The sequence below is a fragment of the Trematomus bernacchii genome, unplaced genomic scaffold (genome assembly GCF_902827165.1).
Source record: "Trematomus bernacchii unplaced genomic scaffold, fTreBer1.1, whole genome shotgun sequence".
In the NCBI taxonomy this organism is placed as follows: domain Eukaryota; kingdom Metazoa; phylum Chordata; class Actinopteri; order Perciformes; family Nototheniidae; genus Trematomus; species Trematomus bernacchii.
The window spans coordinates 1,583,693-1,595,346 of record NW_022987469.1 but is presented as its reverse complement, the minus strand read 5'-3'; positions in this window follow the sequence as shown (position 1 = coordinate 1,595,346).

Genomic DNA, 11,654 nt, shown 5'->3' with positions numbered 1-11,654 from the left:
TTTTTTAAAGCTTTAAATATGTATAGAGGAGAAATCTTTGCCTATCCATTTTTGGCAATGGACGTGACGTGTCGGTATGTACCATATCTTGACAAAGTGTCAGAAGCCTTGCCTCATCTTCAGCCCCTAAAGGAAATGAGACATTGGCATGCATCACAGACAAGCAAAGCCCACAATACCAAATGCGAGGTGAGGATTTGAATTACTTAAACAACAATTAATGGTCCACCACTACACATGAGTCTGAACTGATCCAAGAGAATGTTTTAAGTTATGAGTTGTTGAGTTGTTGACCTTGAGATTTGCATCAACATTGATTACCTTACCTCATCCTTTAGATTCTTTGGAATGCACGGAACCAGGAGGGTGCCGGCACTACTCTTGGTGAAGAAGTGGAACAAGTTAATAGCTTCTTATCCAGATGTGCCCTAACAACTAAATACATGGCCAAGTCAGGTTTGTGTTACTTTTTTGGGCCCTGCCTTCCTGTAAATGTACACATTTATATAACATTGTAATGAGATGTATTCTTCTTTACAGCAAGAACTGACATGCTCACAGTCCATGCTATGGGCTGGAATCATCGCAAAGAGAATGGCCTCCACATTGCCTTGTCCTCTAGATTCAAAAAAGTTTGTATTGAAATGGAGATAACTATTTTAAGCTGTAAAATCTGACATTTAAGTCGACCCAATATATATATATAAAAATTACACCCCCATATAGACATTGCATTGGTGCAGGACTAGAGCTACGAAAATCATTGAATATGTTATTGTGTTAATTTCCTCCTTAAAATGCATACTTTTGGCTTCTTTTCAGTGAATTATTTTATAAAATGGCATGATTCTGTTTTGCTATTTTGCAGACAGCAGAAAAGACAGAGGCTGTAACTGAGAGCCTGAAGAAAATGCAGGACCAGTTGAATTGCTCTGATGACATGCTAGAACTGTGGGTTGATGATGTCAAACAGTGGGCCAGAAAAGGTAAGAACAATGCTGTTTTTACGTATACACTGTCTCGTTGTAATGCATATAACTGTAGCTTTAATAATGTGTAATTATGGTGTGGGGATTGGTACTGTTTGCAAGTATTTAAATAGTATTTTGACTTATTGTACACCTATTAAGCAATTCAAACATAATGATTGATTGATGTTGGTTTTTGCCAAAATAGAACAATACCTTTTTAAGTTAGCAAGAGTCCAAGCTCAATGTGCTGATGCGAGCCAATACCAAGTGCTCAATTTTTGCATCATTCATGCATGCTCAGCTTGTAACTCTGATATTTTCAAGCAGCAAAATGGTTATTTTTTTTAGATGGAGTCGGTTCATAAAAACTAAATAATGCTGTCCAAATGAAACTTTATCCTTTTAGTGTGCCTGTTAATGTGCGATGTGCAAATAACAGACATTAATTGTGTTTGAAACTTGTTTTCTTCTTTTTATCTTTAATTTAGGAAGTGCATCAGCCAGTCCTGCAGATGCTGGTTGTTTGCTGATCTCAATAGAAGCACTCTTTGTGAGCATTTGCCAGAAAAAGCACTACCTTTACCAGTGGCGAGCCGTGAGCTTTATACCTAGGCCCTCTGACCCCCACCAATTCCCTCGAAAAAAAGAAAAAAAAATAGTTATTACGTCACAGCGTATACTTCAGCGGAATATCAAAACAACGGCCCAGGGTGCAAAACGCATCAATGACAGCGACCCTCTACCACACAAAACAACACCTGTGAACCCAATTTGTGTTCTTTGACATTGAAAATGATATTGCATTGTGTTTGTTACTTTCGTTGCAGTTGTGTGTCTTAAGTGTAATTTGGCATGCTTTTATTTTGAAGGCGAGTTCACGCTGTTGACAGGAAGTTGTTGTTGCTATGGAAACAAGAAAAGTTTCACAGCGGGCGGAACTTGTCATAAAGTCTGCGATAATAAAACCTTCTTATTATTATACATCCATGAATAAAACCCACCCATTTAGAGGGAAGATATGATTGGTCAATTGTACTGTCATTTGACATTACTCTCTCGTTCAGTTACTATAGCGGGCCCTCTGTGAATCGCAGAGAGGGCCAGACGAGCTTCTTTCATGTAACCCTTCACATTCAACAGAGACTGAACAGGCAGATTCTAAGGATTTATTTCTTTGGAAATGTTATTTTAAATACAATTAAATCAAGTTTTTTTTTTTTAGGTAAAACTAATGAAAAATATAACAAAAATAATATTAAAAAAATATATATTTAAAAAAAAAATGTATTTTTTAAATGTTTTTAAATATTATTTTTTAGAATATCTTAGGCCCTCACAGAGGGCCTAGAGGGCCCTGACGGCTCGCCACTGACCTTTACAGACAAAATGGTAAGCATTTTGGGACATTTATTGGTGGCTCTTTTGTAATATATGTTTTACTCTCATTACAGATCGTAACAAAAGGCGTCAAAAGATCGTCCAAAAGATTGCCCAAGAAAAGAAAAGGTTGCTACTGTAGAGGACATCCACAAGTACAACCAGCAACCTGATGGTGACCCTATTCACGGTTGTGGAGAAACTCTCAGCCAAATCTGCAGAGAGCATGATCTGGCCTTGGCAGGAACCCAACAGACTATTACTTCTAATCTACAAAATTGTAATAAAAAAATGTGTTCATTAATGTGAAATGTTTATATTCATTCTCAGACGGTGTGGACATTCTCACCAAGAAGAGGCTGTTTGACCAAAAATGAAAAGCAGATCCTTGTGAAGGAGCTGATGCAGCACTGTCAGTACCTCAAGGACTCTGTATCAAAGGTCCAGACACTGATGGCCCCAGTTTCATTGATCACACAGACAGGAAGTAAGTGAACCACATGGATTTATTCACTTTAAAATACATAAGCCAATGTTTTTCAAACCAGCAAAGGCAAACACACTTTAAAGAAGATTTTATCCATCTAAATAAAAACTGACCTAAATGCGTTTTCTCTGAATAATTTTCACAATTTATATGTGTGCTATATAACTTGTAGGCTATCCGAATGGAATCACAGAGGAGGGGTACAAGGGCCTTATGTGTCATCTAAGGAGAAATCTGCATGACCTCAGACTCAGGCGCCGTTTACACGAGGAGAAAACTGCTTGTATCTGCATAGTTTCGCGTGCGTATAGCCCTATTATTTACACGAGGCCGATAGAAACTGACCCCACAAACAATAACGGGTCCCAAGGTGGATAGATTTGCAAACGAAACGCTCTGGGGGGTCAACAGAGTCCGTGTAATCACCTCGATACGAATATTTCCTGAAAAAATAATGATAGCCCCGCCTCTCCCCACCTCTCCTGCTCACTGCTGTAGCAACTATCAAAAATAGCTGTGTTAATTAAACGCACAAGGGGTTCTTGAATGAAATAATATTATAAAAGGCAAACCAGAATTGTTAACGCCCAATATACTCCTTAAACAAAATAAACAGAGTCAGATTTCATGCATTGATCCATTATATTGACAAAGGAGGATCTCACCCGGTGTTTGTAGAGAATATCTCTCTCTTTCTGAGCCGTCCTCTCCACGGAGTTGTTTTTCTTGGTCGGGATGCAATATCCACAGATTCGGTTTCTTTCAGTTTCTTTCAGTTTCAGTTTTGGGGCTTAAACAGAAGGGTAGCCATGGCAACATTGCAGCGGGGCTGCTCGGTTGCTCTTCTTCGCGGCTTTTGGTGTATTTTGGCGGAAGTTACAGCGCCACTTACAGTCCCAGCATATGTACTACAGCGTTTCCAGCGGCCTCGTTTGAACAGACACGTTAAATGAAACAAATGCATGTGAACGGAAGACTTTTTTGAATACGCATACTGTGCATAAACGCAAACGGTCCCGTGTGAGCGGGGCCTCAAACAGCAGACTGTAGCAGGCGCCTACAGAGGAATTCTGGAACCCAGTCCTAGGCTGGTGGAGGAGGAGGACGAGGACATGGAAGAAGAAAAAGACTGGCAAAGTGCTCAGATGACGCAGAAGAAGGGACTTGACTTGTGTAAAGTTACTTGGTGCCCTTATGCAGTTCTGTAGTTAAAGCGGATATATTATGCTTATTTTCAGGTTCATATTTTGTCCATATATCTGCCTTTACTGTTCTTCCTTTTCACAGCTCCCTTCAGCCATTTAGCCTCCTTAATAATCAGATTTCAGGATTAAATAGAGAACCCAATAGTTTGACAAACCCAAAACATAATTTCTCTTTCTGCTAACCTTCAGAAAACTAAAAAGAAACACTAAAAAACGGTGTCTGTGCTTCATAAGAATGGGCAGTGGAGAGCTAACAGGCTATGGCTAACAAAAGGCTAAGGCTTGCCACCAGACTGCCAAGAACAGTGAGCCAGCTAGCTGACTGTTTTAAGTTTAAGTTAATAAAAAGGTAGTAAAGTGACACCAAACACAAAGCAGTCTAACGACTAACCTGTGGTTTTTAGCAAGCTGACAGGCACAACAGCTAGCTGTGTTAGCACGCTAACACAGCTAGCTAAGCTGTTAGCCAGCTAACATGTAGATGCTTCCGTCTGGATTTGATTAAGTGTGCAGTTTTTACGTTAAAGAGGACATATTATGCTTATTTGAGTTTTAGTGCTTCTACTGTGACATGTTTCCATGCTTTAAAGTGGACCTATCATGCTATATTTGAATAATATAGTGTAGGACCATACCTATATAAGGCATATTTATACTTTTTTTTTTTTTCAAAATACCAAACAGATCATGCATTTTAGCCATGCCTCATTTCGCTCAATTTGAAAAATGTTAGCTCTGTTTTTGCAAGGGTTGATTCTGTGAGCAACAGCACCATCTAGAGGCCTGGCATATGTACTACAGCGTCTCCAGCGCTTCCGAACGGCAATGGCCGTGGCTGTCTCCTCCTTATTGGTGGAGTTAGCCCAATAGCCGTAGCGCCACCGTCCTGACGTCAGGACAGTGTTCAAATCTGGATCAGTTTTTATCAGATCCGTTGCAGCCCCTTTTTTAGAGATTTGGGTATGGAGGAAAATAGAGAGGGTTGTGTTTTCTGACACTTGGTGAGTTCCCTGGAACACCGGGGACACATATTCATGTATAAAAGACGTACAAAAGTGCATTTTGCATGATAGGTCCCCTTTAATGTTGAAAAACTTTGTCATGTGCATTATCATATATTGTAACCTGTGTTTTGCTACATATGCTCTTTTATCTTACCAAAATAGTAATAAACTTGATTTAGTACATTACTGATGTCTGTAAATATTTACTGATACCCACTTGATATTGTATTACATTATAGAGTTGTCTTCACACGTCAAATAATTAGCTTGAACTGGGTGATTTCAAATTCATGCATTGGACGTTGGAACTTCGAACATGTTGGAACAACGTGAGGTTACAGTCATACCATTTATAACAGAGATTGATATTGGATGTGTAACATAATTCATAACTAACTAGAACCTATGTCGAGGATCGGGAGAGGGACAACAGTTCTTCCAAAAAGCAATGGTAAGTCAATGGTAGTGTAAGGGACATCTTAAGGGTCAGATAATAAAAACAGAAATTGGCAGTGTAACGTGTTATAAAACCCTAACACTGAGTACATGAAAGTAGTAATTCAACAATATTAACCACATAGTTACCACTTGTCATAGGCTACCAGTGGTAAGGATAAACCACAAACCAACTGTGGACACTGCTACCTTTAAGTTCATAACAGTGTCATCTTACATCTTTAGGGATATTTGTATGAAAATTCATCTGTGAATGGAGAGAAACTGAGTGCTACAACATTTAATAATCATACCCGTGAAGGACCATTCAGGAGGTTTAGGGGAGATGCTAAAGCATCAAATACAGCAGTGTTATCTAACCCTGACCCTCAGTGTATATTTTTGTGTATTTTGTAGTTAAAAAAGGTATACAAGCCCAAATCTGAAAGCATGGATGTGATTAGAAAATGTTTTTATACCTTAAAGATCTCCTACCACCAAACAAGCAATTATTCAAAATACTTGAGGCTGGAGTCCCAAATGGTCTCAGAATCTACACCTGAAAGAGGCTTCTGCCAGACAGAGGTGAGCAATAAACTTTGTCCTATAAGATCTGTCGGTTTTGGAAAGTTCCTGACCCTGACCAGCTATGGGTGTCCCTATAAGTTAATTTCTTAATTGATATCAATAGCAATGAGGAAAAAAAACAAAGCTGGGTTGTTGTCTTCGGGTCAAATCTGACCGATTTACTACTTTCATCAATCATAACTTTTTAGTTTTACATTCGATTGCATTAAGGCTTTATGATATCCTTCACAGTAGACATTTGAACATATAAAATTGCTGATCACCACTTTCATTGAATTTTGGATGATTTAGTCAACTTTGTAACACCCATGCTGTTCCCGCCATAAAGAAAAGGAATTAGTAACTATCCCACACACACACACACACACACACACACACTAGATGTGCCCATCCCCCCATGTGAATCACACTTGGACCTGGCTGGCACACACAAACACACAATTTGACACATTTCCCGCTCTTATGTGCCCATCCCCCCACATGGATCAAACCTGGCACACGCAATACATGTTCAGTGTCTATTCTTTGTATATTTACTGCAGTTAGTCTGATACAATATTTACAGTTTGAAAGGGTGTTAAAAGAAATGTGGTGATGATTAATGTTTTTTGTGTTAATGTAATAGCAGTTAAAACAGGACCGGTCAAATTTGACCACGGACACCAAAGTAAGGGGGGGAAAACGAAGACAATAGGAGGGTTAAAAGTGCTAAATTATACTACTGATCCGATATCAGCATTACAGGGAGCAACAACTATGGTAATGTCCTGCCAAAATTCAAACATATCCCCCCTCTGCTCACCACCGCCACTTCAGACCTCTCCTCCACCACCCAGCCTGGCTTCTGCACCCCCCCTCTGCTCACATTGCCGCTGACCCCCTCCCCTCTACCCCCCTGCCATCAGGCCCCCCCCCCGCTTCACTGTGAGCACAGGACAGGTCCAGAGACAGATGGAAAAACTCCACCAAGGCAAGGCTGCTGGCCCTGATGGTATCAGCCCCAGGGTCCTGAGGACCTGTGCCCGCCAGCTGTCTCCTGTTCTCCAACCTGAGCCTGCACCTGGAGACCATCCCGGTGCTGTGGAAGACGTCCTGCGTTGTTCCTGTCTCTAAAAAGACGACTCCTTCTGGGCTCAATGACTATCGCCCTGTAGCACTCACATCTCATGTGATGAAGGTACTTGAGAGACTGGTCTTGGCCCATCTCACACCGCAGGTGAGATCATTCCTTGACCCTCTGCAATTTGCCTACCAGCCTCACCTGGGGGTGGACGATGCCATTATTTACCTGCTGCAGCGTGCTCACTCATACCTGAATGGATCGGGTTGCACTGTGAGAATCACCTTTTTTGATTTCTCCAGCGCATTCAACACGATCCAGCCTCGGCTACTGAGGCGCCGTTTACACGAGGACAAAACGGCTTGTATCTGCATAGTTTCGCGTGCGTATAGCCCTATTATTTACACGAGGGCCGATAGAAACGGACCCCACAACGATAACGGGTCCCAAGGTGGATAGATTTGCAAACGAAACTCTCTGGGGGGTCAAACGAGTCGTGTAATCGCCTCTATACGAATATTTCCTGAAAAAATAATGATAGCCCCACCTCTCCCCACCTCTGCTGCTCACTGCTGTAGCATGGCCAGTAGCCATCTGTAACGATCAACTATCAAAAATAGCTGTGTTAATTAAACGCACAAGGGGTTCTTGAATGAAATAATATTATAAAAGGCAAACCAGAATTGTTAACGCCCAATATACTCCTTAAACAAAATAAACAGAGTCAGATTTCATGCATTGATCCATTATATTGACAATTTTCCAGCCAAACAACACAAACAAAATTAAACAGTCCGCTCTGCGATACACCAAAATTGTCTTTACTGCCTAATCCAGGCCATTATTGTTCATTGCTCCTGTGCCCGTCGGCGGCAAAAAGAGAAATGTTTGTAGGCCTATTCAGGCTATAATCCACACAAAAAAAGGAAACACAGGACCGGCGTGTCCCAGAGGAGCGATCTCACCCGGTGTTTGTAGAGAATATCTCTCTTTCTGAGCGCGTCCTCTCCACGGAGACGTGCTTCTTGGTCGGTCGATGCAATATCCACAGATTCGGTTTCTTTCAGTTAACTTCCCCGTTGCATTTATCCATATGCTGAGGAAATGACTATATCCCGCTGAATACCAGCAATCGCCACACACACTTCCTCCTGTCAGTAGCTACTGCTAGTGCTACTGCTACTGACCATGCTACAGATGTTACAGATTAGTGCAAAATCTACAGCTCCTCTACCACAACCATCAGCAACAAGTGGACATGGAGAATTACATTAACTACTACATGTTGCTAAATCCACACAAATACACGTCACATCTGTCTCCAGAGCGGCTCAGTGAGATAACCCTGGATTAATGTTTCTCTTTACTTACTAAGAATAAGAAAAGTCTCAGTAAAATAAGTTTGATACTTTTGTAAGTGATTATTAATTAATATTAAATTAATTATTATTAATATTTCACAAATATGCAGAAAGTTCTGGAAAGTGTATAATTTATTGCAAACTTTCTCTTCATAAGAGTTTGTTGATTTGATTTGTTTTAACGGGTAAATACACACATGTCAAGAGTTCTCTTTATAGTCGTTCTATAATTTTATAAATGCAACAAACTTTAGTTTTTGTACATATAGTATAAAGTATAGTGTAGTATAAATATGTTTTGCAGCTCCAGACAACATGTATTTGATGGAAGTGAAGGCAGATTGGCTCTTAAGATAGTAAAGGTTGCTGACCCCTACCCTAACCCTATCTCGGATCACACGGCAGTCCAATCCACAATTTATACTATATGTCACATGTAGGCCTTTTCAGGCTCACATCTAGATTAGCCTGTGCCAAAAGTGTGCCGTATATTTACCAAAAGTGGCCCAGATATGTTTTAAGATAACCGGGCCACATTTGCTGCATCAGTTGTTGGCCACTTCAGGCTCATATCAAGATTTGCCGGTACCAATTGTGCTGCATCCTTACCACAAGTGGCCCACGTCTGTTTTTTAATATTTGGGCCATATTTTTCATGTCAAATGTGGGCCACTTTAGGCTCACACTCTGATTAGCCAGTGCTGACTGTGCCGCATCTTTGCCTAAACTGGCCCAGATATGTTTTAAGATAACTGGGCCACATTTGCTTCATCATATATGGGCCACTTTTGGTTTACACCCAGATTAGCCTTTGTCCATTCTGCCACATCTTTGCCAAAGGTGGCCCACAGTTGTTTTTGTGATATTTGGGCCACATTCACCATTTCCCACATGGGCCACTTTAGGGTGACATCCAGATTACACATTGCAGGAGCACCGCATCTTTGCCAAAAAAAGGCCCACATTTGCTTTGGGATATGTGGGCCATATTTGCTATTTTACAAGTGGGCCACTTTAGGCACACATCCATTTGGTCCGGGCCAGAAGAAGGCCAGCAGTGCAGCATCATTGCCTGAAGTGGGCCACATCCGCTTGCTATCTGGGTTGTCTTTGTGTTAGCTGATTATTTTGTAGAATTCTGTTGAGTATTAAACAATTACGTGAGTGTGAGGGGATGAGTCAGAGATGTGCAACTATATTTAACTTTTTGTTTTAAAACATTTTTTTTATAAATGATTATGGGAAGTGCCCTTTTTCTCACTTGAGCACCTGCCCCCCAAAATGTCTGTGCACGTCCCTGCTTTCAGGCTCTTTTCAAGCATTTCGAAAGTCAGGCAAGAGAGGTTGTTGAACATAAAATTCTCCATGAATCGTACTTATGATCGTACTATGTTCTTTTTTTCTGGGTCAATGGCCCTGATTGCTTCTAGCATATCAACGTATCTTTGAATGACGGCCTCTTCAGTTGTTTTGTGGATCATTTACTGCAAATGACTTTGCCAAAGCATCCCTCTCCATTGAAGTCTGTGACCAAGTAGCGGGTGGAGTTGCTCAAGAGTATAGTATAACTGTTGACGATGCCATGATCTTAGGGCAGGAATACCGTGAACATAGTTTAACGTGACAGAGGAATAAATACACACATACACCGTCGGCGTTGGTTCAACCGGAAGTGACACGTTTTATTGCACATGTCCCTTTTATCACGGGAATACAGGAAGTGATTTTTAGTATAAGAGTATTAAATAAACGAATTAATATCTTATAATTCATAATTCAACAATAACTCTTGTGTACCTGATCTGGTGCAGAAGATGAATTGGGATTAATCATTTTTGCAGTGAAATGTTTCAAAATTCCCAAACGCAAGTGTTGTCTATCTCTGAAGGCAACCAGAAGGTAAATGACCAGATTCAGAGTCAAGTCTTGGAATGGAAATCTAGACATCATTCAGTTCCAGGAATCCTTTCATGTTTAAGCTTTAGAATGTGTTTTATCAAGCTTGAATAGCATTTAAAAAAACTTCGATGCATAAAATTGATATGATTAGATCCCGCCCTGAGGGAGGGCAGCAGGAGCCTGTGATCCTCTGCCTCGCAACAACAATGCACACTCACTATAGAGCTCACCATGGCCATCAATGGAGGACCTACACCCAGCGGCTCAGGAAGAAAGTCAACAGGATTATAAAGACCCCCACCACCCCAGCAACAAACTGTTCTGTCTGCTGCCGTCTGGCAGGCGGTACCACAGCATCCGGACTAAAACCACCAGACTCAGGGACAGTTTCATCCCACAGGCAATAAGACTGCTAAACACCTGAGCTCTGTTAAGTGCCTTGATAAACCTTCATCTTGAAATGTACTTATTTGTCTAAATAGTTATCACCGCAATAAACCGTATTTAATTTTGTCTTATTGTACAATATTTAATTTCAGATTCTGTTCTTGTATATATCATATTCTATTTACATGTATAGACTTCTTGCACTATTTCTTATTTTAATTTTAATTTTTGTATTTGATTATATATGTTGCATTGTTGAAGGAGCTCGGGTCATAAGAAATGCATTGCCATTTCTACACTGTAGCTTATGTTCATATGACAATAAAACCTTTGAATCTTTTAACTATACACAATACAATGAGGAGTTGCAATGATTTATTTAAACAAATGACTCATGTACTTGGCTCTCAGCTGAGGAGGAATGACCTCCGCTGGCTCCATAGACCAGCCTCCACTGAATACGCTTGGTCTTATTCTTTTTTGACGGACATGAAGCAAGAAATGTATTCCCTGAGTAATAAAGCAAGCCGCTAAACTGTTTTCTTAATCTTAGTCATATACTGCTGCTCAGTGCTCAATATGATACATGAACAAAAAAAAAATATATATATACTGTACATTGAAAATATGTTATAAATGATAGTTTTGTATCGATTTTTTCGGTTCGTATGGTAAGTGCTGGATAGTAAATTAAGTACCTTTACTCAAGTACAATGTTGAGGAACTGGTACTGAGTATTTTGACTATTCTAGTTTTAACTTCTACGCAACTACATTATAGAATCACATTTTGTATTTTTTACATTTATTTGAGAGCATTTAGTTAATAGTAACTTTGTATGTTTTAGATTATAAGCTAATACAAAATATAAATAAATGAT